This window comes from Physeter macrocephalus, chromosome 12 (assembly GCF_002837175.3).
Source record: "Physeter macrocephalus isolate SW-GA chromosome 12, ASM283717v5, whole genome shotgun sequence".
Classification (NCBI taxonomy): domain Eukaryota; kingdom Metazoa; phylum Chordata; class Mammalia; order Artiodactyla; family Physeteridae; genus Physeter; species Physeter macrocephalus.
In genome coordinates, this window is record NC_041225.1 from 43,703,095 (window position 1) to 43,729,987 (window position 26,893).

Here is a 26,893-nt window from a genome sequence, read left to right on the forward strand (position 1 = left end):
TTCTCCCCAAAACCCCTCCCTCTTGGCAACCACAAGTTTGTTCTCTGTATCTGTGAGTCTGTTTCTGTTTTATATATAAGTTCATTTGTGTCATATTTTAGATTTCACATATAAGTGATATCGTATGGTATTTGTCTGACTTCACTTAGTATGATAATCTCTAGGTCCATCCATATTGCTGCAAATGGCATTATTTCATTGTTTTTTTGTGGCTGAGTAGTATTCCATTGTATGTATATACCACATCTTACTTACCCATTCATCTGTTGATGGACATTTAGGTTGTTTCCATGTTTTGGCTTGTAAATAGTGCTTCTATGAACATAGGGGTGCATCTGTCTTTTCTAATTATAGTGTTGTCCAGATATATGCCCAGGAGTGGGATTGTTGGATCATATGGCAACTCTATTTTTAGTGTTTTGAGGAACCTCTGTACTGTTTCCCCAGTGGCTGCACCACTTTACATTCCCACCAACAACACTGTCATCTTTTTTGATTGTACTGAGGACTAGTGAAAATTTAATCACCAAATAGTATTGATTCCTGTTTTAGAGTTTGATAACTACTACAGTATCTACAGTGTTGTGAGGGAAAAGGATTTATCCTCAGAGTTTTATACCTTACCACACTGTCATTTACATAGAAAGGCAAAAGAGAGATTTCAAGACAGACATGGTTTCAGAAATTATACTAGCTTTGTACTTTTTCTGAAAAAAAAAAAAAAAAAAAAAAAAAAGTCCAAGGAAATACTCTGTAGAATAAGATAATTAGTAAACTTGATTTAACAGATTGTTATTAAACTTTGTACATACAGGAGATACTTCATTTTGATTACCTGTAATATAGTCATTACATCTAAGGTACAGAAATAACAAAAATAAAAACTCAAAAGTATTTATTTTAAGCATTTACTGTGTTCCTACTATGTATTATTAGGCAGAGAGCTAGGCTGAGGGTGCAGTGAAAAACAAGGTAATGTGATTTTTTTGCCCTGATGGAGCCTACAGCCTGGCAACCAATACAAGAAATAACCGGGTAGTTACAATGCAGTGCAGTGGATGCGCCAGTGGATAGACTACATGATAGAATGTCAGAATAGAGCAGGAGCGCTTAACCCAGATTTGGGGGAGAGGCAGAGATGGCTTTCTGAAGAAGGAACATCTGAGATAAGACAGGAGAAAGAAATTGAGAAGATTTCAGATTAGTTGATTGCAGAGAATACAAAGTTAGAGAAAGGAACAGATGACACCAGAGAGGTAACTAGGGACAGTATCACACAAAATCTTGAAAATAATATCGAAGCAGTTGGGCTTTATTTTGAGAGAAGTGGGGAACTATTAAAAGATTTTAATCATGAAAAAGTGATATGATCTGGTTTGTTTTTTAGATAGATCACTCAGGTTATGGTGTGGAAAATATCGAATTAGAGCCAGTAAAATTGAAGGTAGTAAGATCAGTTAGAGAGTTGTCTTATTTATTCATTTGTTCTAACAATAAATATTTCTAGGTTAGAGGTGATGTTGGGCTGGCTATGGTAGGGTCATGGGATGGAGAGAAGTAGAAGGACTTGAGAAAGATTTAGGCTTTTGTGGTAGGCTTTGGTGGTTGGATATTAGGAAAATGTAGAGGGAAGAAGACAGACATGATCCCTAAATCTCTGGCTTGTGCAATAGGTAGTTGATGATGGTGCCATTTATTAGAGGAACCGTGGAGGAGAAGGCTAAGGAAGGATGATGAGTTCAGTTTGAGGTGCCTATGGGACACCTACGTTGAGATCCGGTAGATAGTTAGATAAATGGGTTTGAAGTTTAGGAGAGACATCTGGGCTGGAGATACTGATTTGGAAAGTATCAGCATTTGGAAGGTAACTAAAATCATGGATATGAAAGGTCACCCTGGTAGAAGGTACAGAGAGAGAAGAGATTTAGGTGAAAGATCTTAGAACACACACATCTAAAATGAGGATTCTTCTAATAAGACTTTTAGAAGGAATGGCTAAAAAGGTAGGACAAAAATTCAGGAGATACACCTAAAACTTACATAATGATTAAAAAAATTCAGGAGAGTGTGGGCTAACAAATCTGAAACCATTGTACATGTATACTGGTATTAAATAAGTAAATGGACGGTGAATTGTGGGAGCCAGGTTTCTCACTTTTGGTGAGTGAGGTTACAGACAACCATGGCAAGGGGAAGGCTAGAACAAATCACATGGTACTAGATTAGAGTTAGAGAAATCAGGATGAACTCACGTTTAGGTTAATATGGATATGGATACAGAAACAATTATAGATATGTATGTATATATGGCCAAGTATACAGACATATTTCCTAGCTCTGTCTACTAAAAGGGCCTAGAAGTAATGACACCCCAGTAGCATTATACACACCTAGCACCAAGATCTTGATTTGATACCATTTTCCAATTTAAAAAAAGTAAGCTTCTTGGAAAATAGTTGATTCTAGGACTGGCACAGGGAATATGCAAGATGAACCTGGAACATTTTGTAGAGCTAGAAGGTAAGAAAATACTCAAAAGCCAAAAGGATGGGGCTTGGCAAAAGGATGCAGGAGGCAACCTGAAAGAGCATCAAATGACCAAAGCTGGATCAATTTGAATAACAAAATAAATAACACAGTATTGGGTTATAACCCTAAATGATTGAATAAGTAAGTGTCCCCCACTTATTTGTCCCGTACAGAGAAGCTCCAGGTAATTTATGCAGACACTTCCCTCCCTCAAGGAGGTGGAATTTAACTCCCTAGGCTTTGAGTGTGTGCTGTACTTAGTGACTGAAAGGGAATGGTTATTTATGCAGATGCTGTTTAAGGTTAAATAAGTTATGGACTAAGGCATTTTCATGGGATATAGCATTAAAGAATATTTGTGGTCTCAGTGGGAGCTGTTCTAGGGGAAAGGTAGATTTTTGGGCTATTAATGTGTATGACTCTAACCTTAACCAATCTTATAGAGTATTCTGTATGTTCTTATTAGAAGATTTAATCACAAACTGACAGCTATTTAGTGTCTATCAAAAGCTCACTTAAAGTATCAGATATGAGAAGATAGTTTAATGAATATTTTAATTATGTATTCATCTTATTTCTTGTATTAGGTCTTCAGAGAACAAAAGTATCAAGATCATGTCACCTCAGTCTCCCCCAATATGAAAATGCCTGTACTGATTCTGATTTAATGATATGCCATCTGTCTATAAATATATCTATAAGCAACATCATTTGAATGATGTGCATTTTCTAAAATTATGTTTGAAACTATAGTCCACTAGGTTCATTGTTCTTTTTTCAAGTACATACAGTTCAGATACAAAATTTACATGTTTTCTTCTTATCATAGATGAAAACTTACAACCCTGGAAACATGGACCCAAATTTGACACTCATTGTTTATAATTTGCTGATATTATTAATTTGGTAGTGTCTGTTTCAGTTGCCTATTGTCATTTAACAAATCACTCCCAAACTTAGTGGCTTAAAATGGCATTGATTTATTATTTTTATAGTTCTGTGGGTCAGGAATTTGGTCAGGGCTTGGCTAGGGGATTCTTCTGCTCTGTGTGGCATCAACTGGGTGCATTCACTCAGCTGGTAGCTGGGCTGGAAGGAGGCTTCACTCACATGTCTGGCACTTTGGCATGCCTCCACGTGGCCTCTCACCAGCATGATAATTTCAGGGTATTCAGATTTCTTACATGGCCTCTCGCTTCCAAGAGGGAGAAAGGGGAAACTGTCAGTCCTCCTGGTCTGTGGAGCTTCAGAATGTCACTTTTGGTCACTGTTGGTCAAAGCAAGTCACAAGGCCAGCCAAGATTCAAGGAACTGGGGTATAAACAGCATATCCTCATGGGTGGAGTGACGTGTACAGAGAGAGGGAAGGACTTGATGGCAGCCATCTTTGGAGGCTATTATGTGGCCATACCAACTAACTACCACAGTATCTTAATTTTATTTACAAAGTTTTATTGTGATTAATCCTCTTTACCTTGTGTCTTAACTTGTAACCAATTCAAGTCCTCTTAGAAATTAGATTTTACATATTAAATAAAAATTATTACCTTAATTTAGTAGAAAAAAATGGGGGTAATGAGGGGCCATGCTAAGTCTCACTCTTGTCATTGTCACTCACTCTAAATTTATCTTGGCTTAACAAGTATCTTGGATTACTTAGAGCTGAAAATCTTAATTTCTCTGATCTGGAAGGTTTACTGACACATGTCCATATATATTTTTTAATCCCTGATAAACTTTGTGGAGCACAGTTCTAGCGAAGTGTACCATAATTTAAAATTCAGATACTCTTTGACTCAGAAAGTAATTCCACTTCATGAGTACACAGATATTCTTTAGAGCATTGTCAGTAATGGAAAAATACTGGAAACAACATATGAGTCTGTCAATGAGGAACTGGTTTAACAAATCATGATGTATTCATATGATAGAATATCATGAAATTGTTAAAAAAAAGAGCAGGAGGGAATTCTATAAGGAATGATATGAAGTAAGTTCTAAGACACATTAAGTTAAAAAAATCATGATGAGAAGCTGTATAGTATGCCATCACTTTCATTAAAAATACATGTAAATGCTTTTTAGTGTATAGAATACGAATGAATACACAGTAAGCAAGGGATGGAGCTGGATGACTAGGGGGGACTTTCTATTCACCATAGCCTGTTAGTACAATTTACTTTTTATACTAGGTACATGTATTAACTACTCTAAAACTTAGCTTAAAAAATGCTCTGACAGTTTTATTTTATTTGTTGGTTATCTTCTTGTGTAAGGCAGAATGTTGGGTGTTCCATTCAGACAGGAGCCTAAAGGCCAGTAGGAAAGATTAAACACATGTACCATATCAGCAGGCTGCCTGTTAGAGTTGTCATTTTTGCATTGTCCAAATACTTTGCCCATTGTTTTTACTGGACTTTTATTTTCTTATTATTGTACTGAAGATTTCTTTTATATTCTGGAAACAAGTTATCAGATATTTGTCTTGCAAATATTTTCCCCAAGTTTGTGGCTTGTCTTTACATTTTCATAACACTGTCTGTGGAAGAACAGAAGTTTGAAATTTTAAGTGCAATATCTCAATTTTTTCTTTTATGGTCCATGCTTTTTGTGTCATATCTAAAAACTGCCTAACTCAGGTGTTGGCAAACTACAGCTGATTCAGCCCACTGCTTGTTTTTGTAAATAAAGTTTTATTGGAACATAGCTATACCTGTTTGTTTCCATGTTCTCTATAGCTGCTTTCATGTTACAGGACAGAGTTAAGGCTTTGCAGCAGAGATGATATAGCCCATAAAGCCTAAAATATATACTGTCTGACCGTTTACAGAAAAAGGTTGCCAACCTCTGGGCTAACCTAGCATCCCCCAAATTTTCTCCTATGTTTTCCTTTAGAAATTTTATAGTTTTGTATTTTAAAATATTTGTCTATTAATTTTTTAAAAAATATTTATTTATTTGTTTATCTTGGCTGCGCCGGGTCTTAGTTGTGGCATGTGGGATCTTTTAGTTGCAGCATGCAGGATCTTTTGTTGTGGTATGCGGACTCTTAGTTGCGGCGTGCGGACTCTTAGTTGTGGCATGCATGTGAGATCTAGTTTCCCGACCAGGGATCGAACTAGGCCCACTGCATTGGGAGCTCGAAGTCTTACCCACTGGCCCACCAGGGAAGTCTCTACGTCTATTAATTTTTGTATAAGATGTGAGATGTGAGTTGAGGTTCCTTTTTTTTTTTTTCCCCGTATGGATTGTCATTTGTTCTAGCACTAGTTGTTATAAAGACAGTTCTTTTTCCATTGAATTACCGTGGTACTTTTGTTGAAAATCAAATCAATTGACCATAACAGATCTATTTCTGGACTGTCTCTTCTGTTCCATTGATCTGTATGTTTATCCTTGTATCAGAATTACAATGTCTTGAAGACTGTAGCTCTATAGAAAGTATTGAGGGACTTCTGTGGCAGTCCAGTGGTTAAGACTCTGTGCTCCCACTGCAGGGGGCATGGGTTCAATGCCTGGTCGGGGAACTAAGATCCTGCCCGCATAACGCATGGCGTGGCCAAAAACAACAAAAAAATTGCAGGTCAAGAATAAAAAGATCTTCATTAAAAAAAAAAAAAGGAAAGTATTGAAATCAGGTAGAATAAAATTTCCAGCCTTTTTTTTTTTAGAATTATTTTAGCATTATAGGTTCTGTGCATTTCCATATAAATTTTAGAATCAGCTAACCAGTTTTTATTTAAAAAATCCTCGTAGGATTTTTTTCTTTTTATTTATTTATTTTTGGCTGCGTTGTGTCTTTGTTGCTGCGTGGGCTTTCTCTAGTTGTGGCTTCTTTGTGGTGCACGGGCTTCTCATTGCGGTGGTTTCTCTTGTTACGGAGCACAGGCTCTAGGCACAGGGGCTTCAGTAGTTGTGGCTCGCCGGCTCTAGAGCACAGGCTCAGTAGTTGTGGTGCACAGGCTGAGTTGTTCCACGGCATGTGGGATCTTCCCGGACCAGGGCTCGAACCCGTGTCCCCTGCATTGGCAGGCGGATTCTTATCCACTGGGCCACCAGGGAAGTCCCGCCTGGTGGGATTTTAATTGTGATTTATGTTAAATCTATACACTAATTTGAGGAGAATTGATATATTAACATTGACTAATCTGATCTTTGAAAACAGTATACTTCCATTTATTGAGGTCTTTGATTTCTCACTTGATGTTTTGTATTTTTGAGCACAGGAATTTTCCATTTATTTTGTTATATTTATCCTATATCTTCCTTTTTTGATGCTAATGTAATTGCTACTGTTTTGTTAATTTATTTCTAATTATTAATTTCTGCCATATAGAAATACAACTGAATTTTGTATGTTGACTTTGTATCCTGCAATTCTGCCAAATTCAAAGCAAATTTAGTTTCAGTAGTAGATTCTTTGGGATTTTCTATATAGACAGCCCTGTCACTTGTGGAAAAAAGACAGTTTTGTTTCTTTTTGTTTTTTTTTTTTTTTTTACTCTCTAGGCTTTTATTTCATTTTCTTGCATTATTGTACTGACAGTACAGTGCATTGTTGAATAGGAGCGGTGAGAGCAGATGTTCTTGCCTTGTTCCTGATCTTAGAGGGAAAGCATTTAGTCTCTCATGAATTATGTATGATATTAGCTTTAGATTTGTTGTAAATTCATGTCTTAGGCTGAGGACGTTCCCTTCTGTTCCTAGTTTTCTGAGTTTTGAATCATGAATGGTTGTGGGTTTTTCCTAAATTTTTTTTTGCATCTGTGAAGATGATCGCTTATATTTTAGTCTATTGATATGTTGAATTACATTGATGGATTTTTTTTCTTATTGAACTAATATTGCATTCCTGGGATAAATGCTATTTGGTCATGATATATATTCCTTTTTGTATATTGCTAGATTCATTTTTCTAATATTTGGTTAAAATGTTTTGTGTGTTCATGAAAGGATATTGGTCTGTAATTTATTTTTCTTACAGTTTTTTTTGTCTGACTTTTATATCAGAGTTATGCTATCCTCATAAGATGAATTGGGAAGTGTTTTCTCTTTATTTATTTCTGGAAAATTTATATATTATTGTTATGATTTATTCCTTAGATGTTGGTAGAATTTACCAAGGAAGCCATTTGTCATGGAACTTTCTTCGTGGGAAGATTTTAAATTATGAATTAAATTTTCTTAATATATTAAGAGCTATTGTTATTTAATTTCTTGAGTGAATTTGGTAGTTTGTATTCAAACTTCCAAGGACTTGGTACCTTTTGTCAAAGCTGTAGAATTCATTGCCATAAAGTAGCTCATAATATTCTCTTATTATCCTTTTAGTATCTATACAATTTCTAGTGCTGTCCTCTTTTCATTCTTGGTATAATTAATTTGTGACTTCTCTCTCTCTCTGTCTCTCTCTCTCTCTCTGGCCAGAAGTTTATTCAGCGCTATCGAAATTCTCAAAGAACTACATTTCAGTTTCATAAATTTTCTCTATTGCTTTTTGTTTTTAGTTTCATTTCTTCCTTCTAATTCCTTTGTGTTTAATTTGCTCTTTTTCTACTTAAGGTGGAGGCTTAGATTATTGATGCAAGACTTTTGTTTTCTAATATAAGCAGTTTATGTTTTATGCTGTAAGTTTTTCTAAGAACTGCTTTAGTGGTATCCCACAATTTTTTTTTTTTTTTTGCGGTAAGCGGGCCTCTCACTGTTGTGGCCTCTCCCGTTGCGGAGCACAGGCTCCGGACGTGCAGGCTCAGCGGCCGTGGCTCACGGGCCCAGCCGCTCCAAGGCATGTGGGATCTTCCCGGACCGGGGCATGAACCCGTGTGCCCTGCATCAGCAGGCGGACTCTCAACCACTGCGCCACCAGGGAAGCTCTCCCACAAATTTTGATATGTTCCACTTTATTTATTTATTTATTTATTTTGCGGTACGCGGGCCTCTCCCGTTGCCGAGCACAGGCTCTGGACGCGCAGGCTCAGCGACCATGGTTCACAGGCCCAGCCGCTCTGCGGCATGTGGGATCCTCCCAGACTGGGGCACGAACCCGTCTCCCCTGCATAGGCAGGCGGACTCTCAACCACTGTGCCACCAGGGAAGCCCTCCCACAAATTTTGATAAGTTCCACTTTACTTTTAATTCAATTAAAAGTGTTTTTTAATTTCTCTTTTTAATTTTTGGGTTATTTAGAATTGTGTTGTTTAATTTCCTACCTTTGACAATTCTTAATCTATCTTTCAGTTATTGATGCTAACTTAATTCTGTTTTGGTCAGAGACGATGCATTATTTAATTTAAATTCTTTTAAATATTTTGAGCTTTGTTTTATGGCCCAGAATATGGTCTTTCTTGGTGAATGTTCCATGTACCCTTGAAAATAATGCATTTTCTGTTCTTGTTGTGTAAAATGTTCTATAAATATCCAATTAGGTCAAGTCAGCTGATAGTATTTTCAGGTTTTCTATAGCTTAGTGATTTTCTGTTTTCTTGTTCTGTTGATTAATAACAGAGCAGTATTAATGTCTACAGTTGTAATTGTGGATTTGTCTAATCTCCTTACAGTTTTGTCATGAATTGATCCTTTATCGTTAAGTAGTGTCCCTCTTTATCACTGGTGATATTCCTTATTCTGAGGTCTGCTTTTTCAGATATTAATACAGCCATGCTGTCTTTCCTTTCCCTCCTTTTACTTTTAACCTATGTCTTTGTATATAAAGTAAGTGCCTCGTGGATAGCATACGATTGGATTTTGTTTATAAAATTTGATCTGATAATCTCTACCTTTTAATTGGGTGTTTAGATAGTTTCTATTTAATATAATCATTGAAAGTTTGGATTTAAACCTACCATCTTGCTAGTTGTTTTCTATTTTTGAATCTTTTTTGTTTATTTTTTCTGCCTTCTATTGAATTAATCATTTTTCATAATTTCATTTTATCTAACTCTTGGCTTATTCTGTATATTTATACATACACACATATTTTTGTGGTTGCTCTAGGTCATGGTTTCTTAACCTTGGCACTGTTGGTATTTTTGGTTGGATAATTCTTTGTTGTTGGGTCATGGAGGGGATACCTGTGTGCATTGCAGGATTTTTAGCATCCCTGGTCTCTATCTACTAGATGACAGGAGCACCCATTCCCCACCCCCCGTTGTGACAACCAAAAAAATTTCTAGACTTTGCTACATGTCCCTGAGGGGGCAAAATTGCTCCTGGTTGAGAACCCCTACTCTACGGTTTATTTTATTTAATTTTATTTATTTATTTATTTATTTTTGGCTGCGTTGGGTCTTTGCTGCACACGGGCTTATCTCTCTCTGGTTGTGGTGAGTGGGGGCTACTCTTCCTTGTGGTGCACAGGCTTCTCATTGTGGTGGCTTCTCTTGTTGGGAGCATGGGCTCTAGGCACGCGGGCTTTAGTAGTTGTGGCACATGGGCTCAGTACTTGTGGCTCGCGGGCTCTAGAGTGCAGGCTCAGTAGTTGTGGCGCACAGGCTTAGTTGTTCCGCGGCATGTGGGGTCTTCCTGGACCAGGGCTCAAACCTGTGTCTCCTGCATTGGCAGGCGGATTCTTAACCACTGCGCCACCAGGGAAGCCCCTACTCTATGGTTTAAAAGATATATCTTTAACTAATAATATTTTTTTTCACATTTTTAAAAATCACATTTTTTCTTTAAATAATATTATACTACTTCATGTGTCATGTAATACCTTATATACAGCATACTTCAACAACTGTCTACCTTCCATCTTTATACTATTTTGTCATAAATTTTATTTCTATGTATGTTATTGACCCTACATTATCATTTTTTGCTTTAGTTCCTGTTTAACCTTCTAAAATCAATAAAATATGAAAAAAATAGTCTTTTATTTTTACCTTCTCTTTCTACTGCTCTTCATTTCTTTTTTGTAGATCCAAATTTTCACCTGGGAATTTTCACTGCTGCCTAAAGGACTTCTTTTAACATTTCTGGTGTCTGCAGGCAGTGAATTCTCTCATTTTATTTGTCAAAAAATTCCTTCTTTCTTCCTTCAGTTTTCAAAAATTTTTTTGCTGGTTATAGAATTCTATGTTCAGCTCTTTTTTCTTTCAGTACCTGAAAGGTATTATATTCAATATTGTCTTTGGCTTGTATAATTTTCTGAAGATAAGGAAATTTTAATCTTTGTTATTTGTATGTAGTCTTTCTTTTTTCTCTGTCTTAGAGATTTTTATCTTTGTTTTTCTACAGTTTGACTATGATATACCCGTGTATGTTTGTTTGTGTGTGCGCGTTTTGGTATTTATCATGATTGGGGTTCTCTGGGATTTTTTGCTCTCTAGTTTGTTGTCTTAGATTCATTTGGGAAAATTCTTGGCCATTATCTTTTCATGTATTTCTTGTATCTTATTATTTTTGTTTTCTTCTCCTGGGGCTCCAATTAAATGGATGTTATACATTTTGATATAGTTCCACAGCTCTTGGATGCCCTGAACTGTATTTTTCCTTCAGTTTTTTAAAACTGTGGTTTCATTTTGTATTATTTCTATTGTCCTGTCTTTAAGTCCACTGACTCTTTCCTAATCTGTGTCCAGGCTGCTGTTGAGGCTGCCAAAGAAATTTTTCTTCTCTAATGTAACCAAAATTTCTTTTGTTGTTTCTAGCTTTTCTATTTTACTTTTTTAAAGTTTCCATGTCACTGCTGAGAATTTCCGTCTTTTTATGCATGTTGTCCATCTTTTCTACTAGATCATTTAACAGTTATTTTAGAATGTTTGATAATTTCAATTGATGAATCAGTCCTGATTTTGTTGATTACTTTATCTCTTGACAAAGGGTTATTTCTTCTTGCTTTTGTGGATGCTTCATGATTTGTGATTTAATGCTCATCATCATGTACAGAAGAATAGGAGAGACTGAAGTGATCCTCTTCTCTCAGGCTGTTTTTGTCAGAGGTTGAGTCAGTCTAATCTTGAAATGAGGTGGGTTTGGATTTTGTGGCCATTATTACCTTCAGTGTACCACAGGCTTCACATTTCTCCATTTGGCTGCTGTTGCCTTGTGTTTAGAGTGTGGCATGTGGTACTACAGGATTTTTCTGTGATCCTGTATCACCCTCATCTTTCAACAGTCTTTGCACATCTGTTTGCAGAGGGATTTCATGTTATTGTTTTTCTCCCAGTGATAGATTATTGTTGCTTGTTACCCAGTGCTATGCTTGTGGGACAGGGCAGAGTTCTGTTTTGTTCTAGTGCAGACTCAATCCTGGTCAGGCCCTTCATTCCTGGGTATCAGTGGTCGGACTTTCTTAGCTTTCCTGCTTTCTCTTCCCTGTGGTGGTCAAACACTGTCATACATTTGTGGTTGGTCTTGGGCAGGAATATCCTTTCCCTCCCTTGTAGTAGTGCATCTCTGTTGGTATTGGTGAAAGATCCTTTGCCCAAGACTTTTTCCTCTCCCCCTCCCCCACAGTGACAGAGGGGTTTTTTTTGCCTCTACTTTCTCATAGCATCCGTGTGTCTTTGCCTGTGTCCGGGAGCTTAAGAGTGTTTTCTCCCCATCTGGGAGAGGCATTTTGCTTCTGTTCTCCTCTGAAGCAGTGGACTTTTGCCTGGACCCTGGGGTGAGAGGGTTTTCTGTCCTTCCCCCAGTGGCTCTAGGCTTTTGCTCTGTGTTGGGGACAGGCTGGGGAAGCAGGCAGAGCTTCAGCCCTGTACTCATCACCTTGTACACACTTGCTTCATTGATGAAGGGCTTTCTCTGGTTTCCTGTCCTACCTCTAATCTTTCTTGTGAGAATCTGGTTGAGGCATGTGGAAGAACTTGCAATTGAGTGTAAACTCTCCTTGTGTCTGGGGTTCTCAACCATTCCTAACTGACATAGTAGTTCATACTTGGTCTTTAAGAATTTGTTAAAATCTTAACTGATTTTTTTTTTCTTACATACGTGTATGGAGGCCACTTCTTCTGATGACCTGCCAAAGGTAAAACAGTTTGTGTGTACAGCCTCTCCCTGGAGGAATTTGTCCCTCTTTGGTATTAAATTACTTGGTTGCCTTCTGACTTCAATTCTTTATTAGATTCAAGAGAAGTTTTGATTTTATAGATCTGGCTTTTTCTCACTAGGGTGGGAAAACATTCTTTTGTGGCTTTCTGCATTCTAGGTGGAAGTGGAACTACTTAGAGTTCTTGACAGGGTTTGCTATTTCAAACTGCTGCTTATTCGGATCCCACTTGAATGTTTTCTCTTGCCTTCATTTGCCTCTTGAGCACTTTGTCATTTAGGATTGAACCCAAGGGACTACTTCCTCCATGAAGCTTTTCCTGATCCCACTAAGTAGAATAGAACATTTCTTGAATTGTACAGCTGCTTTACTTCTTGTACAGCTGTATTTCATTTTTGCAGACCCATTGAAACCTTCATTGAGGTTGAGCAGCTTTCAGAATTCGAGACCTCTCAACCTGAGAACTGTCCTTCTTCTTTCAAAGTTTATGACTATTATGGTTGATAAATTTTAGGTAGGATCATAAAGTAAACTTGAGATGAAAGATAAAGAAATATACAAGAGAACTTACATTTATTAATATAAAAATATGTAAAATCATACCACATAGTTTCCTGTGTACAGTTATTGCTCTTGAACTAAATTATTTTCAGAAATAAGACTTAAATTTGTAGAATCTAATTTCTTAGAACTATGGGCTTGGTTGCACAGCTAGTATATAGTCACACAATGAAATATCATGGAGTTTTAAAAAACAGTGATAAAACATATCCTAACATGGAAAATCTGCAGGATATAATGAGTGAAAAAAATACGGTGCAAAACTGAATATTTTACCTAAGAAGGCAGGAAGAATAAGATTATATTTGCAGTTAAGTGTATTTGCGTAAAGAATCACTAGAAGGATATACATACAAGAAACTAATAAAAGTGGTGACCTATAGTAAGCAAGGACAATGTGAGCCACATGTGGATGATATACAAATGAGACTTCTCAAACATGTTATGTTCCTTTTTACATCATTTTGATTTTTTTTGATTCATGTGAATGTAGTATATATTAAGAAAAGTTAAAGTTAATAAACATTATGTGAATCTTAAAAGATAACAGGAAGATTTGAAAAATACTTTAGAGCTGATAAAATATGTTGGCCTATGAAATAAAAATTGTGTGTGAGATACCTTTATTTTACATAAATCAGATTTTACAAATGAAAAGGTAAATACAAAGCATGGAGAATTGCAAAGATCAAGGTTTTATGAATCTGGCTCTAGATGAATAAATATATAGAAAGGCTGGTTTTCTAGCATGATTAGAAAGGTTTTGGGTCTAGACCCAATGTGGTTGATCCCTCAAAGCAGAAAGGAGCATTGTGTTTAGGCAGCAACTATAACAGAAACACAGAGCGCTGAGAGTGGACTGTGGAACCATTTCTTACTCATGAAACTACTGGGCATATCCTTGGAAACTGATAAAACATATCTAACTATTGTCAGGAAGAACAGGAGATGAGAATACCAAAGAATATTCTTATTACAAATTAAAACATATAAAGAAACAATAATTACATTACGTAAATAGATTATAGCCCAGAAATCAACCTTGTTGTAGACAAATGAAATGTATAAGAAGAAATTTATAAATCAAGGGGTGGTTTACTTAATTACTTAATGTTGTTAGGAAAACTGGCAATTTGGAATACAGGTCAGTTCAGAGTTAAATCTCTTTCCATACATCATTTGGAATGAAGTATTCAAATAATTTAGCCCACAGAAAAGTGAAAATCAGAGTATTTGTCTGTTATCATTGAAGAGGAAGAAATTTCTAAGCAAAGAAATAATAAAAGAAGTGAAAAATGCACTGATAGATAAAACTGGCCACGTGAAAAGAAAAACTTTTGTATTGAAAGCCAGCGATAGACTGAGAAAATGTTAAAAGTAGATGAAAGAAATAGTATTTTCACAATATAAGTGGTTAAGGAAAACATAAAACTCCTTTCCCATTCTACCCCAGGTGGGGCTGGAAGAGGGAGAGTTGCACATTTGGGAACAAAGGCAGTGTGCGTTACGGGAGAAGGATCTGATTAATGACATAGATAGCATTCAGTGTCTAACTAAATTTGAAGACCTTAATATTATAGCAGGATCAGTCCACATGGTTGTGTGTTTTTTTCTCTAGCAGGTGATTGAATTGACCCAGGATTAGGAATCTGAGAGTGGTGAAGTGGAGAAAAGAAAGTAACGTACTTGGTGGACTGATAGCTTGGGTGACAACCAAGATTTTGAGATTGGTGATAACACAGAACTGGAAAGATGAGTGTAGGTAGAGTGCATCTAAGGGATTGAGTCTGGACCCCGGTTAGAAAAGATAGAGTAGAATATTGAATGACAAAGTCAAGAAGAGGGTAGGACAGCCAGGTGGTATGACCCTGAGGGAAGGAATGGGACTGCTTGTGAGTTAGGGTCTGGAAATGTTACTGTGGACAAGGTTGATTCCTATGGCCTTAGTCTTCACTCTAGAGGGTTCTTTTCAAGAGCCAGATTTAGCCCAGTGGTTGAAAGTAGTGTTCAGTGATAAGGTTGAGGATGTAGAGGTCTTTTGTTTTACTATGTAAAAGGGGTTTCCAGAGGTCCCTGTGGAAAAGGTTGGAAGGAAGGGCGGCAGTTGGGGACCGCATGCGGTGACTGAGACAGCAAAGAGAACACTGTGGGCATGAAAACAGGAGAAAAGGTAGTCACAGTAGTTTATGTTTTGAATAAAGCCCAAGGGTGACAGGGGTGGGAGCCACAGGTAGAAGTAACTAGCAAGATTCCTGAATTGACCTGTGGTGTAATGATTGCCTCTGGAGCCTGATCCACTGTGTCTTTGTAATCTAAAGGGAATATTAGTGGAAAACTTAACCCTGGGTGGTAAAACCTAAAGCAGTTAGGCTTTAAATAACGAAAGCCAGTAGGGTTCATATTTCTTAAGCATTCTCTGATGTCTGCACAGTCCCACTGTTTGGAGTTAGCTTTGAGGTAGAATGGGAAGATACAGCACTACCATTAATTTAGGAAAGTCCAATTTGTCACGTCCTACTGCCAAGGACCCAGGACTGAATGATAGCCATCATATTGGGTGCTTCTTTATCATAGAGGTATCTTCTGCTGGAAATCCTGTTTCCTCCTACTGTTCCATTTTACCTGAAACTGGGTACTGAGGCCACTGCTATTGGGGTAACTTCAGCAACTCTGATGAGTGAGTCAGTAGCTTAGGTCTCTTGCCTCCTTGAATTACCAATGCAAAGCCCAATTTGCTGCATACCTCCTTTGGGGATCTGAACCTTTTTAAAGCTAGTAACTAATTACCGCTTATCAACTTTATATTTTTTTATTTATTTAATCTTTATTCTTTAATTTCAGTTTTTAAAATCTGTGGTAGGGATAAGAATGGGAATTAGAATTTCTTGAACAACGAAAGCATCTGTATAAGAATTTTTGTATGCTTACGGGGAAACAATGATGTGTCACAGTATCTAAAATCTAATGTTTTCAGTAGAACAAATGTCTCTTTTCTCCTACTCTAGATCTAATGGAATGTAACTGGAACCGACTCTGATGATAAAAATCAAGGACCATCAGGCAAAATCAGGCAGTAAGAATTTTTGCTTCCAAATGAAGACACCGACATTTAGAACTTCTACTTATTCTCAGGTATTCGAGGTACAGTTTTACTTTAATTTGACTCCTTGGCAGTCATTTTATAATGCTGATTTCTATCTATATAGATTTCATAAGTTTAAAAGTTTTTATGTTAGAATGGTTAGCTTTTAGGGAAGAGGCCACCCCCACACACACACGTTCCTCCAAATCTGGGAAGAGATTCAGATTTTAAAGGGAGGTCATCCTTATAATTAGGAAAGCATGTCAATTATAAGAAATATAATGGACTTCCCTGGTGGTGCAGTGGTTAAGAATCCGCCTGCCAGTGCAGGGGACATGGGTTCGAGCCCTGGTCCGGGAAGATCCCACATGCCAGAGAGCAACTAAGCCCGTGTGCCACAACTACTGAGCCTGCGCTTTAGAGCCCACCAGCCACAGCTATGAGCCCGCGTGCCACAACTACTGAAGCCCACGCACCTAGAGCCCATGATCCGCAACAAGAGAAGCCACTGCAATGAGAAGCCCGCGCGCCGCAACTAGAGAAAGCTGCGCACAGCAAGGAAGAACCAAAGCAGCCAAAACTAAATAAAGTAAATAAATTTATTTTAAAAAAGAGAAGAAACACAAATGTAAGAAAATATATCAAAATGTTCATTAAAAGAAAAGAAATGCACTGAGTGCAGATTAACACTCAGTATAGAAGAACTGGAATAAATAAATGTTAATTTAATAATTATTTTATTTATGTCATGATCCTCTGAGATGAGCAGTTGAATTCAGCACTCTAACCAAGTTTGCTTACATGATACAAGAGATCTTAGTGATTGTCCTTTAGTTTGATTTGGAAACCTCTCTTTCCTGTTTTCCTAAACTTACTGTTAAGAGTTTTCTATTCACCAAGAAATGTCACTTATACTCCCAGTAGACTGTTTCTATAGGACCTCGGGGATCTGACAGGTTAGTTTCACTTAGATCAGAAAAACCAGGCATGTAATTAAAGAGTCAGATGATACTTCCAAATCATTGGATGGCTGTCCACTTTAAAGACTACATAAGACAATTGAAAACAATCAGAGGAAACATAGTATCAACAGAAAACATAGTGGTCTCTATTTTTCTAAAATACATATAAATTTCAAAGAGGGTACAGTTAGTTTGGTGTTTATTTAAAAACAAAATAATTTCGTGTTAATTGTATTTTTCCAAATAGGCAGAAAGTATGGAAAGATAATTATTTTTAGGGACAGTCAGAGTTGGTTGTTTCTCTGTATACATTATAGAGGTTTGTAAATTAATTTTGCTAGATTATAGAGAAGATGAAAATCTGAGAAAAATGTATCACTTATGACTTGGATTTTAAATTTCATTTTATTCTGTTTCAGAAGAAGAATATGTAAAACAGTAAATTCTAAAATATAAGAATCCATATTGGAAAACCTAAGACTGCTTCAGTTAAAATAAATGGATTACTTTCTAGAAGGCGGTGGTATAATTGAGCAGTTTTTGCCAAAGAAAAGTTACCTCGAATCAAGTAGCAGATGAAAAAGAGATTGTTTTGATGAGAAGTTTTAAAACTTCTCTGACAGCTAGCAGGTATATTGTACTTTTCAAAAATTTTTTGGTGTCATTTTGAATCAAATGGTAATGATGATTAAATATATAATTTGACTTATAACCAGAATCATTTCCCTTTTTAAAAAATTTGGATGTACTTTATTTTTTGGCTGTGTCGGGTCTTAGTTGCGGCACGCGGGATCTTTTGTTGCAGCGTGCAGGCTCTTAGTTGTGGTGTGCAGGCTCCAGAGCTCGTGGGCTCTGTAGTTGCGGCACACGGTCTCTCTAGTTGTGGCATGTAGGTTTAGTTGCCCCGTGGCATGTGGGATCTTAGTTCCCTGGCATCCCCTGCAGTGCAAGATGGATTCTTAACCACTAGACCACTAGGGAAGTCCCTCCCTTATTTTTTAAAGATATCTTTCCTTCTTACTTTCATTTAGCAACATTAGTTGAATGTTCAGGCTTTGCAAAGAATAAGTCTAAATATGTGGAAGGATATAAATTATTCTATAACTTCATTATGAATGAAGTTGAAGACATCTTTCACTCAGAATGTTTACTCTGGGGCTAGGGAGGCTAAATACTCTCATCTGAAAACCATTTAAAAGCAATTATGAGGACTTCCCTGGTAGTGCAGTGGTTAAGAATCTGTCTGCCAATGCAGGGGACACAGGTTCGAGCCCTGGTCCAGGAAGATCCCACATGCCGCAGAACAACTAAGCCCTTGCGCCATAACTACTGAAGTCCGCGCATCTAGAGCCCGTGCTCCGCAACAAGAGGAGCCACCGCAATGAGAATCCCACGCACCACAATGAAGAGTAGCCCCCGCTCACCGCAACTAGAGAAAACCTATGCGCAGCAATGAAGACCCAACACAGCCAAAAATAAAATAGAAATAAATAAATTAATTAAAAAGAAAAAAAATTAAAAAGAAAAAAGCAATTATGAAATGAGCACATAAAATCATAGTTTAGTATTCCTTTCTAAGTAATATAGTTAAGTTCTATATTCAGATGTCAACAAAAAGAGAATAGGAAATTCTGATCAATTGAATTTGGTGACTAATTGGTTGTGGTTGTTACCCATTTATGGTTCTACTTGTGAAAGTGCCATATAACCAAATTAGGTTGCTTAAATCCTTAAATTAGGGATTTCTAATTCATCAATCTCTTATATTGCCCTGTGCATTTGCAAACTAATATTTGTCATTTTCCCTTTCAAAAATGAAGTAAAAATTTCACAAACTTGTGCTCAGAAGTTTTATATGATACATTTTGACAATATTTTCTTTTTTTTTGACAATATTTTCTTAAAAATTTTTTGAGAGTATTTTAGGATTTTGAGATAGTGAGATTTTGTTTTTTTGGGAAGGGGGATTAAAACAAAACAAAATCAGTACATGAGTTAAGGCCCTAGAACATTTGTAAGGTGATGTTTTGGATTATAGTTTACATTAAATTAAAATAGTACCTTTTAAAAATATTTTGTTTGGACTCACAAAAACATTTGAAAACATTTCAACAAGGTATATTGAGGGAATAGGTGTTCCCTTGCCACCATGATTTTCTCTGTGGTGTGATGGAAAAAGCACAAGCTTTGGCTCTTCTACTTTCATGCTACCCTGAGGAATTGAATTAATATTTGTCTTAGTTTCCTTTTCTTTAATAGTTACTTTTTAGACTTCTGATGAAAAATGAAAAAAGTGTATAAAATTATATAAAATGATGCTTTTCAGTGTTAGATTAATGCACATTGTTGCTAAAGATAGAGAAGACCACACTACTGAAGTATCATTCACAGTTATCCTTCTCCTAGCAAAAAACAGGTCAACTCACACTACTACTGAGAAGCTTGTCAAACCAGTTTCAAACTTAACGACAAATATTATGCTTGGACAGAAAGTAAAATGAGCTTTTGGCAAAAATCCCTTATCAAAGGCATACCATCTGGAAAAGCAATTACTGTCATGTGCATGCTAGCAGAATTTTTTGTTTTTCAGTTGGATGAAAGCACTGACGTGCTGAGGACATACCAGCACTTCTTAGAGATGTGTTACTGTTTAATCACTGAGAAATCCACACTAACAGAAGAGTTTTTTGTTGATATTTTGTTTTATTGTTGTTGTTGGTGGTGGTGGTTGGTTGGTTTTTTTAAGCCATTGTTGTCTGGAAAAGTTGCATTGGTTCCTCTGATCAAAACCCAACAACTTTAGCTGTAGGAGAGGGTGCACTTGGTCTGTGAATAAAAGAAATTGCACCAAGATATAAATTTATATCCTGCTTTTTTCCAGAGAGAAAAATTGGCCTTTAGTAATGTGATTTCTGGTTGTGATTTAATGTTGAAAAAAACCAGTAAAAATTGTGGATGTAAGCAATTTTTGGCCACTAACACCGTGTCTTTTTAGGATTTTGGGAAGAAATGGTCAGCAAATATAGGATCCTGCTTTTCCACAGCGATGTATGCTACCTATGTAGGGTGACAGGGCTTTACATGTTTGTTAATTTGTTTTTTAGTAAAATAAGAATGTTTCTTTACCACTGAAAATGCCATTTCTATGATTTCAAGGAGGCATAAACTTACATTTACTTTTTCAAATAGTCAGAACTTATAACTTCATATTCACAGTATCATGAGTTTCAATGTTAAGGATGAGGTATAAGAATTTTATAAAAGTCTGAATTATGATACAAAATAATTCTTATCTAAGAGTTTGACCATTTCCTCACACTTGATGATTTTATTGGGTTATCAAAGAAAAAACAACCAGTAAATTTTTATTGTACATGTTTAAAAACCACATCTAAATTTTGAAATAGAACATGAAGAAATACTTTCCAGAGCCAAAATGCCGGCAGAGAATATATTAGGAATCTTGTTGCTCCAGTCTCTCAAATTGAAGCATTTAACATCCAGTTTTGAGTGGGATATGCTCTTTTTTGGACATTGAATGGAATGCTGAAAGTAGACTTGAGAAGGAAATATTTCTATAATTTCTGGGTCCATGTTCAATCATAATATCCAGAATGTATTCAGTGTAACACAGTTGATTTATAATTAAGAATTAGGCATTTTTAGTTCAGTAGAAATAAAGAATAAGAAAGGAGCTAGTTGAAATGGAAAGCAGCTTATGGCTAAAGCTGGTTCCAGAGCTGGGGCCTTGAACATCTTGCAAGGAAGTTATCATAGGGGGTGGCAAAACAACGAAGGTGCTTAATTGAATGGGCTCTGTCTGGCCAAAGATGAGACAATTTGAGCATTAGTAAGTATAACTGCAATATATAATCAATCACATCCAATATGTTTAAACTGATGAGTTCATGATGATACTTTAAAGAACTCATTCATTTTCTTTGGAGTATGCTAAGAAACCAACTATACCTGAATGTGACCAGTAGTTGAGGAGAGGAAGTTTCTTTTCTCAGGTGTATTCTAGTTACTAGTATTCTATTTACAGTTAAGGGGTGATAAATAGAACATTACCATTTCATAATGAATTCCAGGACGTAAACAAAGATCATCAGTGGCTGCTAACATCACAGGCGGAGAGACAGTCGGACATTAGGTTTCTCTTAATGAAAGTTCACAATCCTTCCTGTGAAGTATCGTTGCCAAAAAAATTGAATTTGAATCTAAATCTGATCAAGCCTGTAGCTCCAACTAGCAATTTACAGGAAACGTAGAAGACAGGGAAACAAGTGAAATGATACCATGGAGATGCAGTCAGCCGAATGTAGATTATGGGGAAGCCTTTGGGACACACAACTTGGTTTTTTTAAAAAAAAATAAATTGTGAGGAACAAAAGAAGAGAAAAGAAGGAAGAAAACTGAAATTAATAGCAATGTTTGGACTTTATTTGGGTCCAGATTTTAATAAATAAATATTTATAAAATAATCAGGGAAATTTGAACACTGGACATTTTACATTAAGAAATTATTGTTAATTTTTAGGTGTGATAGATAACAGCATGTAGTTATATTGAAAAGTCATTATCTTTTAGAGATACATATTGAAATGTTGATGGATGCAAGGATTTGTCTGGGATCTGCTTTATTATCTGGAATAGAGGGAAGGCTGTGGCTGGGGATGAATCAGGATTGGCCATGAGTTGATCTTTGTTTAAGCACTTGTGTTGGAGGGTGGGGCGGTGGTGGTGTAATTCTTGATATTATTCTCTAAGCTTTTTTGAAATTTTCCATAAGAAAAAGGTCCAGAAATTTACATTTTCTCTTTGTTGGCTTATAAGAATACAATTGAACTATGTGTATTTAGCAACCGAATTTTTATTTCTAATAATTTTTATTTCTAATAATTTTTATTTCTAATAATTTCTTGAGTCTTTTGGGATTTATATATACAAAACCATATTGTCCACAAATGACAGTTTTACAATATAGTGCTTACTGTTTACCAGGCTCTACTTTAAGCACCTATGCGTATTAACCCATTAGGTCCTTGCAAGAGCTCCAGTGAAATAGACATTAACTTGCCCAACGTTGCGTAGCTGGTATGTGGCCGAGCTGGGATTTGAATCCAGGCGTTCTAGCCCTAGAGTCTGTGCTTCTCTGGTTTTTATATCTCCTTATAAGTTTTATTTTTAACCCCTCCACTCTAATCTTTGTACCTTTTATTTCTTTTGTTCGTTTTAGTGTACTAGCTAGAATTTAAACTTTTAAATACCAGTTTTCATTTGTAATTTTGATTTGGAAGTTGTCTTAATACTTAGTGAATCCAGAGTCCAGTCAAATTTACTCCTTGATAAATACAAGGTACTTACCAAGAAACTAAGAATTGACTTAGTATGAAGCTAGAAGCCAAAGAATAAAGTGTATCGCTATTTAAAGTTGCCAAAACATGGAAACAACCTACATGTCTATCTAGAGAGGAATGGATAAAGAAGGTGTGGTACATATATACATTGGACTACCACTCAGCCATAAAAAAGAATGAAATAATGCCATTTGCAGAAACAGGGATGCATCTAGAGATTATCACACTAAGTGAGGTACGTCAGACAAAGACAAATATGGTATCACTTATATGTGGAATCTAAAAAAAAAAAAAAGATACAAATGAACTTACTTATAAAACAGAAATAGACTCACAGACATAGAGAACAATCTTATGGTTACCAAAGGGGAAAGGTGGGGTGGGGGATAAATTAGGAGTTTGGGATTAACAGATACACACTATTGTATATAAAATATATGTATTTTATATTCAGAATACATATAATATATATATATCTCTCTGAATCACTTTGCTGTACCCCTGAAACTAACACAACATTGTAAATCAATTATACTTCAATTTAAAAAAAAGAGAATAAAGTGTATAGTAACAGCTTCTAGGTTTTTTTTTTCAAAATTAGATTTATCTCCCGATCTGCAAGCAGCCTATTCCTGGTCCGTTTGACTTTGAGTTACTTGTTGATTCCATTGGTCCTATTTGCTGAATTTCTCTGTGACTCTTTGATCTTCTTCCCCCGACCCCCACACCTGTCATACAATTACTTCTCATTTGACTTTACATGGGTTCCATGAGATAAAATCAGGGGAAGCACTTAGCACACTGTCTAGCTCATAACATATATCTAGTAAATATGCCTTTTGGTTTAAGAGAAAGCTACTTCACAGTTTTGTTTAAAAATTGTTCTTATTTCTTTAATTAATTTTTTTTTTTTTCTTTTTTTTGTGGTATGCGGGCCTCCCTCTGCTGTGGCCTCTCCCATTGCGGAGGACAGGCTCCGGACGCGCAGGCTCAGCGGCCATGGCTCACGGGCCCAGCCGCTCCGCGGCATGTGGGATCCTCCCAGACCGGGGCGCGAACCCAGTTCCCCTGCATCGGCAGGCGGACACGCAACCGCTGCGCCACCAGGGAAGCCCTCTTTAATTAATTTTTTAAATGGGGAGAGGCGAATACAGCTTAGTTACTTTAAGAAGCCCGAGGCCTAGGATATGGGGGAAAAACTGATGATAATGTGCTGTGGTGGTTTAATGAGTATCTTTGTGTTCTCTGTAAGGCACTTGCTTACAATAGTCTCTCAGTTTGAGAAAGATTACCGAGAGAGTTGGATGCCAAAATAATACTTCTCTACTAGGGAGTGAGGTGGGAACAATTTAGGGGAAAATGTAACTTGTCCCAACTCCATGGGATATTTACATTTCTCTTTGGCCAGCAGCAAAACATTATGATGTAGTAAGATAACTAAACTTCATGAAAGGGGGCATATAGGCTTCAGTAAGGAGGACAATTTTTGGTTTCACCCTCAAGAGAAAGAGATGGGTCATAATTACAGATAACCTTTTCCTGAAGTTTGTGGAAGGTGACCATCTGAAAACTCGGTGTAGCTAGTTGAAAGTTGTGCTGTTTTTCTGTCCTTTGCTGCCTTCCTCCCTCCATCCCAAGCGCTTGTTATTTTGTATAGCAATAAACTGAAACAACCTTTTAACATATCTTTAATGGTATTTTTGGAAATTATATTAAACTGTTTGGAAACTGAAGGTTGTACAGGCACAAGAATTTCTTTCATTTTCCAAATGACAGAATATAATTATTCAGTATAATTATTGAATGGCACAGCTATTGAAATTGAATAACCAATTACTTGACTGTTTTGCTTTTATGGGCTGTAGTTTATTGGTAAGAAATAAAACATATTTTTTGAAGAATAAAATAAATGTGTGTGGTGGAAACTCACTCTTCTATCTGATCATGAAAGCTTTGAGTGGAAAGATGAAATACTCTCCAAACTACACCTGGATGCTATGGAAACCAAAAGGTGATATGCAAGATTAAGCACAGTTGAGAGGTGCTCAGTTTAACATCTGTCATCAGTTAGTTGGTAAAGGCCTTGAGCCATTTATTGTTCTGAAGATGATCTTAAATGAGGAGGCATAGCTAAAGTGGTCAGTTACAGAGTATGGGATCAGTGAATTTAAGAGAAAAGAAAGCTGATAGGAGAAAACAAAAATGTAATAATAATAATAATAGCTAATATTTAGTGCTTACTATTCAGCAGGCAATGTGATAGACACTTAAATATATATTTTCAGATACTATCCCAGTAACCCTGTGAAGTGTAAACTGTTATTACATATATACATATGCAAATAAAAAACTCTGCATAGCAAAATAAAACACCAAAAAAAATTTTTTTTGTAGGAGGAAAATGAATCTTAATAAGGTGTACTTTGAAGTTAACTCACAGGAGAGCCAGGATTCCTCCATCTCTTCATCTTGGAGTGAAACCAAAAGCTTGAGTTCAGAAACTGATTTTTAATCGGAATTGAAAAGGAAAGCGAATTCTAGTTTAAACAAGCTGCAAAAGCGTAGATTTGGGAAAACCAGGGATTTAGGGATTTTGCTAGTTCGGTATAATTTTATGATATGATAGGGCTCCTGAAAAGTTATTGTAGTCACTAATTATTAGTTGGAGTATAGTGTCTCATACAAGAAAAGTCATAGCTCTAACATGCTAGTCAAATCACATTTTACTGTTTTACAGAAGGAGGGATGCCTTATTGGTTTTGAAATGGTGCTTGATATGGAGTGACTTTCAAGTATTTTTATCACTTTAACTTCCTTCTTCAATTAAAAATGAACATGGAAATGAATTTAAATAGCTATTAATATTTTCGAGAATTTTTGGACATTCCTTAGAATTAGAAATTCCGTACATTATTAAGAAACACTCTGCCTATTACAGGTCTAGCAGTGTAAACTAAAATTAGGTTAGGTGCAGGATTGAGAATTTCTGTCCTTACTCTTCATATATGGATGCATTTCATACTAGTAAAAATTGAAAGCCTGAAGTATAGTGTAAGACCTGTATTGCTTGTAATGTGGTTTATTTCGTTACTTATAAAGCTTTCATTTAAATTTTGGATTAAGTATACTTTTCCAGTTGACTGTGCAACATTAAAAGAAAAAAAATTAGGTTAAGCCACGAAGGAAAACCTCAGTAAACTCCAGAAAAGCTAAAACTAGACATGTCCGATCTCTCACTATAACAGAAGTTTAAAATGCACTACTCCAACCACTTGGAAAAATCAAACAGAAAATGTTCTTAAATCATATTGAATCAACCAACCAATCAGTCATTCAACCATTGGAGATCAATCAACTTGATCTCCAGTCAACTTGGACATCAAGTATACAATAACTGATTATATAGCAAACTAAATACAGACTCAGGCAAAGACTGATACTGACCTTAGAAAATTGATTTTTGAAAAAGAAATGTACTCAACCTCAGATTTTAGTAAAACAACAAATAAAACCAACAAAATTAGTGCCTGGGAGAAAGGGAGGATATAAATAAGATAAAAGCAGAAACAGATGAACTGAAAAACAAACTGTAGAATTTAAAAAATCTGAGAGCTGCTTCTTAAGGTTAAAAAACAAAGTAAATATCTGACTGATTTTATCAAGGAAAAGATAGAAAACCAAAGTAAGAAAGAATAAACAGGACATAAAAGCAAAAAGAGATTTTTAGAATTATAAGAGAGTTCTATTTAGTAACCATAAGCCAATTTATTTGAAATCTCTCTGACATGAATTAAATGCCCAAACTACTTTAAGAAGAAAAAATCTGGGTAACCCAGAAAACTATGGAAGAAAAGTTCGAGGAATTTTCTAAAAAAATTGGTTCTGAGGCCAGACTGTTTTGCCAGTGAGTCTTTTCTAGCTTTCAAGGAACATATAATTCCTATGGTGAGAAATAGTTCTGGAGATTATAAAAAGATGGAAATATGCCCAATTAATGTTATAAATATCTTCACGATGGTTACTTCATGGGAGTGAGATTCTTTCAGGGGATTAGTTTTTTAGTTTCTACTGTAAGCACAGATTTTTCTTGAAATTAAGACAATTGAGGGAAAAAAAAAGCAAACCCAGAAATTAAAACCTTAGACAAAGATGTCTTTTATATCTATTAATATATTTACTAGTGTTACTAGTACTCTTCATTCCTTTGTGTAGATCCACGTTTTGATCTGATATTCATGTAGATCCAAATTTTGATCTGATATTCTTTTCCTTCTGCCTAAAGAACATTTCTTTAAAAAGGTGCATGCCTTATAATGGAGTTTTCTCAGCCTTTGTCTAAAACCATTTCCATAGTCATTTGGAAATATATTTTAACTGGATATAGAATTATTTATTTATTTATTTATTTATTTAT

The 26,893-nt window shown here is 36.0% G+C and overlaps 1 protein-coding gene across 1 annotated transcript in view; it reads left to right on the forward strand.

The window, feature by feature from the left end:
• NCOA1 (nuclear receptor coactivator 1) overlaps window positions 1-26,893 on the forward strand; it is a 269,372-nt gene that overhangs the window by 46,126 nt on the left and 196,353 nt on the right. The window contains exon 2 of the mRNA XM_024118606.3: window positions 16,081-16,216. The gene's annotated coding sequence lies outside the window, so the exon portion shown is untranslated. The remainder of the gene's footprint in view (window positions 1-16,080; window positions 16,217-26,893) is intronic.